This window comes from Puma concolor, chromosome B3, assembly GCF_028749965.1.
Source record: "Puma concolor isolate L17-30 chromosome B3, mPumCon1.1.hap2, whole genome shotgun sequence".
NCBI lineage: Eukaryota > Metazoa > Chordata > Mammalia > Carnivora > Felidae > Puma > Puma concolor.
The window spans coordinates 63,520,878-63,530,167 of record NC_141672.1 but is presented as its reverse complement, the minus strand read 5'-3'; positions in this window follow the sequence as shown (position 1 = coordinate 63,530,167).

Below are 9,290 nucleotides of genomic sequence, written 5' to 3'. Positions count from 1 at the left end.
CTGCAATACTCTGAAATATAAATTGTGGTGAATGGGTATTTGGAATTGATTTTTTTCTTATAAAATGTTTTAAAAGTTAGAAGTATCCTTAAATGGTTGGCCAATTTTTCATCTACTAAACTTTTAGAAGAAATTAAAATATTTTGTTTCACCACCTATAATAGCTTTTCTCTGATACAGATTTTCTTTTTCTAAAGTAGAGTTTACTGCTATCATAACAAAAGTGATAGGGTGAATCTTTGAAAAATATGATTTTTATACATTCTTAACTAAAATGATTTAGTGAAAATTGTTTTATTTATTGAACTGTTACTTTCATAGCAGGAAATTTCAAGATTAGAAAATTCAAATGTAGAATTGGCAATTATATATTTATTTGAATACATCAAAGCATTTTATTATAGTGCCACTGTTACCAATATGTTCTGGTGCCATAGGGGTTAATATCAAATCTTTAAAAATGTAACTATTAACAAGTAATGATGTGATGGTTTGTGTTTTTAGCACTTATATAAGCAACAAAATAAGAACAAAAGCAATTTCTTCTTCTATGGTACAATATTTACTTTTCTATAAAAGTAAATACTGCCTAAGAAGAGTAATTTGGAAAAAGGCTTGTATGAACAAAACATGCCATGTTTCAACTTCCACAATTATATGACAACATCTATTTTCGGAGGTATAATTGTTAGTCATGGAAAAACACTGTATTGTAATATGGGAAAAAGGTCATCATTGTCATAACAGTCCCTTACATAGCGCAGTGTGAATGGTGTGCTTGGGTTTGGAAATCTGACAGACCTGGGCCGCTTCCTAGGTTTCTCCTTCTTGCTGTGTGGAACAGGCAAGTGACTCAATGTCTCTCAGGTTTGTCACTTGTAAAGTGGCAATGATAGCATCTATCTCCCAAGGTTGCTGTGGGGTTTAAATAAACCCTTGCAGAACATATTGCTTGGTACAAGGTAAGCACTTAATACCTATTACTATTATTATTACAAGGGTAGTACTTTACACTTTACAAAGTGCTTTCACATACAGTCTCTCATTTGAGATAATTAGTTCCTGGATGACAGTACAAATTTTATCACAGAAAGAACTACGTGCAAATATTTAATAAGCATGATTGCTATTGGATTTGTTCAGATGGAAAAGAACCAGATTACATTCCCTTTGCTTTGATGTAAGATCACAATGTGTTAAAGGTACTTTTTTTTTTTTAACTTAAATTGCACCTGACTTCAAATCGTTTAAAGACACAATTTCATTCATTCACTCATGTCAGGCTTTATCCCACAAAGCTATCTTTTATCCCTACTTTGTATTTGGGGAAGAGAAACGTGAAATAACTTCCTAAGGTCAGAGGGCGATCATCTCTACAACCAGCCCTCACTTAATGATGGAATACTCAGAATATGCTATCTTCTGCTCCGGCTCTTGATGAATCCTGAAATTTTCAAATCTTCTTGGTGAGCATTTGCACAGAAAATGAAAAGCAGACACTAAAACAGTGGTGGTGTGAATGAAGCCTTGGGTAACAGTCCTGACATCCAGTCTTGTCCATTTATGCCTTTAATCTTCTCAGTGATCAGTAAGTGTTAAACCAATTTTTAAAAGTACCCTGTAACCTCCAACCTTAAGAAGATGAAAAATGGTTTGGGGAGCAGTTAAAAGCCCCATTATATGTTCAGTAGTTTTTTTTTTTTGTTGTTGTTGTTTTTTTACGAGATTTCCTGAAAGTACTCACATTTCACCCAAAGGTTGAGATTTTTTTCTTTTTCTCTCTTGGTCTGGATGGAGTTACGTTCTTGCCAGAAGGAAGCAAAGTAATGTTGGTAATAGTCTCAGAATAACCTGTGAGGACACTCTGCTTTAGGGGTATTTCTAGAGGCAGATGACAATTGCTTCCATTCTCTCACACCACAACACGCTGGAGATAATAGTGGCTACTTTGCATACTCAGCAAAGATGTCTGGGTTGCAATCGAGCTCATTGACAAATTTCAGTTTGTTCCTGGGGAAAAAGTGTTCTAAGAGCCTTGTGGGAAAACGGGACATATGTGGAACCACTATTATTCCATTCTGATTTAAGCACATTGCTATTTATGAATGGCTTCCTTTTAATTAGGTGTTTAATTTAAAACAGAACTTGTGACTCTAACAACCCCCAAAGCACAAACTTGGAACATTAAACATTTGGGGGGAGGGGCAGGGTTCAAAAGTCTTTCAATCATAAAGCTATAATTGATTGTGTAGCACATGAAAGAATTCTTTATTATTTTATAGGATAATTAAGAAAACATTATGGAAAACAGCTTCCTCAGCTAAATAAAACCTAATTTGTTTTTCAAAATTACATTTTTGGTAAAAATTTCTACTTCAATAAACATATTTATTTTTAATTTTTGAGTGGGGTAAGTTAGAAGGGGTCTTTAATTTAGGTACTTAGTGAGACAACTTATTTTGAAAAGGAAAAAGTAAAAGTATTTTTAAATCTCTTGTAGCTTTGCAGATAGTTTCCAAATCTAAAGCCATGATGTAGGACAAAAGCAAATGGAAAGGGATATTAAATTGTTAATGTGCACAAAAGTGCACTAAACTGAGTTGTCAGTAAATTACTATAACCCCAGGACTTGAACACCCTTAAGGAAAAACATTGCATGCATGGCAAATAATGCTTGAAGGGTTTACTTAACAATTTTCTCCCCAGATGAAAATTAAAAGTGTTTTGTGGAGTCATTCTGAGATAATCTCAGAAGTATTAGCAAAAAGGAACCGGTCTGTTTTATACTTCATGGGGGAAAATGTTCGTATTTTAGAATAGCATTCTGTGATTATTTTTAATGGGAAAATAAAATATAGGTGACTTCTCCAGGAATCAATATCCTCTTTTCTCTATTCTTGGTGTTTTGCAGGCTGATTAATTTGCAGAGGTTGGGTTTGATTGCTGCTGAAGTAGAAAGCATTATAGATTCTCTGTTATTCTTCACTCCACTTGGCTGAGGTCTATGGCTCTATCTCTATGTATTTATCTACCTTTCCACATGGTGCTTAGCACTGTAGCTCTGGGCCTCTCCTAAACGTATTGTGAAAATCTATTGTACTGAACTCTCAAGTCTCTTGCTGTGAATAGGTAACTACTCTACCCGCCCCCCACCCCCAGGAGAGCTGTTCTGTTAGGTAAAGGTAAATGAGCTAGACAGAAACAGGCATTTAGAAAACAGCTTTGTGTGTATATGAAGGATGTATCCAGCTAAGTTTTGAAAGCAAAAGGGGGAGGCACTAAAGATCATAAAATTTATATAATTCATATAGCAATTAAAGAAATGATGTTAGAGAAAACTTGCTCAAATCTTATTTGTGGTATTTGTAAATGGGTGAACGGAAGAGCTCAATATTTCCAACCTTTAACACCCCTCGTACACTGTCTCAGCTGTGGTCATCCCAGATAAGTATTTTTTTTTTCAGTTTCTAATGAATTGTTAATTAAATGAACTATATCATCAATATTCTTTGCATCACCTCTTTTCAAAAGTTTGAGAGAAATAAAGCATAAAAAAAGGGATGGTGGTTTTTTTTTTCCTAGCCTAGCTAGAAATGTTTCTCACAGATCACTTTCTTTTATCACTTTCTTTATATTTCAAATATTTCAGCTTTAGATAGCTAAATGATTGAAAATCCTCTGACTTTTATGCATAGATACTTTGAAGTTGCATACGTGTGTGTTGAAAAAAACCAGGTAACGTTTGTTTAGCTTCAAAGCTTAAGTTGATTTAGATACAAACTGAATCAAGTATAGTATGAAAGCTTTTCAATTTACTTGATCCATTTTTTAGTCATTTGATGATGACTTCTTGTACAGCTTGTTAAAATGGCCATCAAAACCATATTAAAAATGCAAAGTATTTAAAGTGCCCTTGAGAAGGATAACTTGGTTACAAGCTAAACATATCTCTTACGAGGAAAGAGACTGATGCCTTTATAATTATGGGGATATATAAATAATGAAAAATTGAAAAATTCCTCAAACAGGTTGTTGAAAATATTCATTTATAATATTTAATTCATTATTCAATTTTCTGAAAATATAGCATTAAATATTTTAATAGAAAGTCCATATATACAATATTCTGAATTCTTTCCCAGAAGCAAATCCAGAATGGTATTGGTGAATAAACACCATTATTGCTACAGTGAACAGCTACTTAAGAAATCTGCTCCCAATTAACCTTATAGACAAATGAAAATCCATCTTCTAAAAAACAGACACATTTATTTCTGTAAATATGTAAATTCCTTAGCATTTCTACAATGTTGAAATAAAACTGTTTTCCATCTGTATTTATGGATCAGAGTTAGGAGCAATTTCTCTGTCCTTTACAAACAGCCTTGACTGCCTACGCTGAGTTCAAAACTGCCTTAAAATGTGTCATTTTTTTTGTATACAAAAGGCATTCTAAAATTGTATTATGCAGTTATTGTGCTGAAAGAATGACCCTTGCCATGCTTTGTTTACTGAATGTCAAATTTTCATTTGTATTACAGCTGTGCTCCATAGCAGTTTCGGTTTTGTATGAAGGGCAACGAATGCACAAAACAGTCAAACCACAGAGCAGTAATTAGTCTGGAAAAGATCAAAGTGTGCTCTTCTAAATCCAGCCAATTTGCTCTGGGTGTGCAAAACCAATAGTCTTTCTTTTGCTAAGGTCTCTTATTAATTTTTGCTTTCGTTTGTAGCAGGGCGGCTGCTTTACTGTCAATCCAACATCCTGCTTAGAAAAAAAAAAATCCATTTGGATGCCACAAATGCAATTTCAATGGGTTTAGGAATAATAACCAGCTTTTTTTTCCCACCCCACTTCTAGGAGATAGAAACTTGAAATGAAAGTTTTCAGCATCTGTAAACTGAAAGAAAGTAACAGAAGGCATAGCCCTGTTTGGATTTGTTCCTCTGGAAAGAGCTGGAGAAGTGTGATCTGTAAATACTTCTGCTTTTAGTGCTTTTAACCAGCTCTACTCTTATCATTATATGTTTACTGCTCTCTTCTCCTGTTAATATGAGGTTGTTGTTGTTGTTGTTTTAATACTTATGATCCCATTGTGGTGTCTCACAGAAAAATAGAATGACCCAAATTATTAATTAACTTCCAGCAGAAAAAAAATCTTTAAACTAATAGTTCATGCATCTCAGGATAAAAGCACAAAAATAAGTACTATCACTTGCTATTTTCTTGATGTAATTATTATTATTTTTGAGTGAGTATGGAAGTGGAAATTGAAGATGATGAATAAACTTCATCCTAGGAGGTAAGTGAATAAAATTTATGAAGGGAAAGAGTATAACATCATCACTTACAAAATGAAATACAATCTTGGAGAATACAATTTAAGTGTAGTATATGCATTTCTCCCCTTTTCCATTTCTGTCATTTCTCCTCTTAATACTCTCTCTGGCAAAAGTAGGGAGATAAATACACTGGTTAGTTTATCGATTCCTGTTAAAATGGCAACTTTTCTGTAATTTTTACCTTGAATTCTGCTCAGATATTATATTATACATATATACATACATACATACATACATATATATATATGTACATATATATTTTTTTAGGTAAATTTCTTGGATATTAACATGTATTAGCTGAAAGGATATATTTTTGTGTGTCTGGTATTGCAACAATTTTCCTTGCTTCACAACAAACCATTTAAATTTGATTCTGAGTTACAGTCCACTCCAAACATGTGCCAAATATTTGTTTCAGGGTCCATGTCCCTGGCTAGCTAAACACTAAAATATAGCCAACTAAAACAAAAAGTGTAATGATACACAGAATTAGCATAATGAAAAGCACATATAGCAATTTATAATAATTGATTCATAAACAAATAGGTAATATCCATGAAATGGCCCAATAGGTTTGTTCTGGAAATATTTTCAATTGAACAGGAATTTAATGCTTTAGAAAAGTAACAGAATGATCATACAGAGAAGTTAGGTAGCTCTTCATGCAACAGGCGCAAATTAGGCACTAACTCCTGATTTTACTCTAAAGTAACCACGACATACTAAATGAACTTAAGCTTCAGAACTCTTCATCCTGTGATAATATTAGTTCATGTCTTATTAAAATCTGTTGATACCTGTGTCTGTGTACCATGTATTAGGGTACATTCCAGGTTTTTCCACTCCATTCCATTATTTGAGGGGCCAACTCTGAAGATGATAGTGTCATGGGAATAAATCCATACTAGAAATGAAATAAATGTATTTAACCTACACTTACAGCTGCTATTAGATAAAGTCTTCATTTCAGGTTCAAATAAAATCCCATTGATTACCTTTCTCCAGCATTGTGTAGGCCTTAACCTGAATCTCTCTTTTCAGAAAACTTGAAACATGGCAGTTAGCAAATAAAATGGCCCAAGGGAAGGTGCACACAATCGCATTTAGAAAATTTTGAAAATCTTTGGATTCAGATTTTTATAAATTGAGGTATAATTGACACATAACATTATATTAACTTTAGGTGTACAGTGTAATGATTTGGTATTCGTATATATTGCAAAATGATCACCACAATAAGTCTAGTTAACATCTATCACCATGCATAGTAACAAAAGTTTTTTTCTTCTGTTGAGGATTTTTAAGATCTACTCTCCTAGCAACTTTCACTTATGCAATACAATATGGACTGAGATTTTTAAAAAACATATTGGGGAGAGTGAGGGGTTCTGGAAAACTCAATAGACTTTTTTTTTTTTTCCGAAAAAGAAGAGAAGTTAATATGCAAACTATAGTCTGGTGGTCTCATTATCAATTTCGACTAAATTATTGACAGGGTGGTTTGTGAATCCTTACAAAAGTAATTATCTCTGGCCAATGCAGTAAGGCAAGCAAAAGATATAAAAAATTCAAGGACTGGAAGGGAAGAGACAGAAAACTTAAGACAACCAAAAGACTATTAAAACTAATGAAAGAGTTCAGTGAGATTAATATATAGAAGACCAACAGTAACAACAAAAATATCAACAGAGTTCTTCTGTACTTGCACTAACTAAAAATATAGTGGAAAATATGATGCCTTTCATTAAAGCAACAAAACTTGAAATATCAAACTAGAAAGTGACCTAAGAAAATATAGAAAATATTTATAGAAAAATACTAACAATCTATTAAAAGATACAAAGAAATGTGTCTAACTGTGATCACAGCTTTTAGAGAACAATTTAAAACATAGCAAGCCCTGAAGAAATAGTCATTGAATGAATGAACAAATCTGAACACATGGAGAGAGATACCATTCTCAGCAATGGGAAAGTTAAGATGGTAGAGCCCTCAATTATTTTTTACTTTCTTCAGTGCAGGTCAAATGTGGTGGGGAAGTTGTGAGGAGAAGAAATGGGATTGGAAATGTGGTATAAGGAAGAACAACAAAAAGGTAAAAATAAAATAGTTGGCATGAAGGTACTGATGATGATAGGATGCCATAAACCAATCGATTCAATAACAGGTGCCTGGGAGCCAAGAAGGCCAAAAAGACATGCCATGAAATTTTCAGTTAGTAGAAGTTAGCAAATGATGAGATGAAGCTGGAACCTAGGGCTGATGGGCTTGATAGTCATCACCATCCAAGGAGAGCTCCATAAACGTATTGATGTGTTGACCTGAGCAAGACAAAAGGAGATTAGCAAAAGGGGAAAGTCTTGTTCTTAGGTCCATAAGCTTAATGGCAAAAAACACAGCATAAAGAGAAGTGCCTTAACAACATCACACACGAAAAAGATTTAAGAGTTAATTTTAAACTCAGTGTGAGTTAGCAGGATGATATAACTGGATTTTCCTCCCCCCAAAATAAAGAAAAGCAATCTATTTTTCATCTGCATTAATAAAGTAACAAAATGTAACCATACAAGCTGACAACTCTCAACTTTGTAAGCTCAGCCTTCTGACATCAGTACTTACCTCTTAAAGCATCCTAGATTTAGCAGGTATCCTAGCTTTTTCTCCTGTCCCTGTTGTTTTGGTATTTTCTGTCTGGGAGGGCCTGTTTTGGTGAGAATACTACAAACAATGAAGTCACTTATGCCCCAAACTAGGGAGTCAACTCGTCCTTATGAGTCTTTCTCTGACCCTCACAAACAGTTGGTTTTCCAAGTTCTGTTCACTTCAGCTGCTGTTCATCTCTCTGTCAATTGCTACTGTTTTAATTTAGGGTTAGTGATCTCTACTTGACTGTCAAATAGTTTTCTAATTTGTCTGTCTCCAGATTTACATGGCTATCTACACCATTTCTAGAGTCTGCATTCAAAACACAAATGTAATCATGTTATTTCCCAGCTCTAAATGCTTCAGTGGACTTTCATCCAGTCTTCCCATTGTCTATGTGCCCTATCTGATCCAAACACTCATACGAATGTCTGGAGAATGCATATTCAACATAAATCTATACAAGTAAGTATATAATATAAATAAATATTTATTTTGCACATCATAAAACATAACAAAACAAAACTTCAAAAGCATGAGATACAATAAAAATTTAAATCATTTGTAATATGTTAATAGAACAAATAAAAATAGCTAACCTATTTTTGCAGCATGCTTAAATGTGCTTTATTATTTTTTAAAAACTTGGCTTAACATATTTTTGATATAGTGATTCAAAGTTCAAGGGTGCCTGGGTGGCTCAGTCAGTTGAGTGACTTTGGCTCAGGTCACGATCTCACGGTTCGTAGGTTCAAGCCCCACGTTGGGCTCTGTGCTGACAGCTCAGAATCTATACTTCAGATTCTGTGTGTATCTTTCTCTACCCCTCACTGCTTGTGCTGTGCTTCTGTCTCTCAAAAATAAATAAAAAATGTTAAAAAAAAAACGAAGTTCAGTTTATTTTGATATTCACTTTTGATAGCTGTGGTGGTTAAACACAGGATACTTCAAAAACAAATAGAAGTGAGGTGCTTGGGTGGCTCAGTCAGTTAAGTGGCCGACTTCAGCCCAGGTCATGATCTTGCAGTTCGTGAGTTTGAGCCCTATGTCATGCTCCATGCGGATAGCTCAGAGCCTGAAGCCTACTTTGGATTCTGTGTCCCCCTCTCTCTCTGCCCCTCCCTGACTTACACTCTGTCCCTGTCTCCCTCTCAAAAATAGATAAACATTAAAAAAAAAACCCAAAAACAAATAGAAGTACATTATTGGCTATAACTAAAATAAAATTTTTATTTTTCAATCTCATCTATCGATTATTCACATCTTTTTTTTCTGAAATTCAGGTAATGCATTTCTATTTTCCA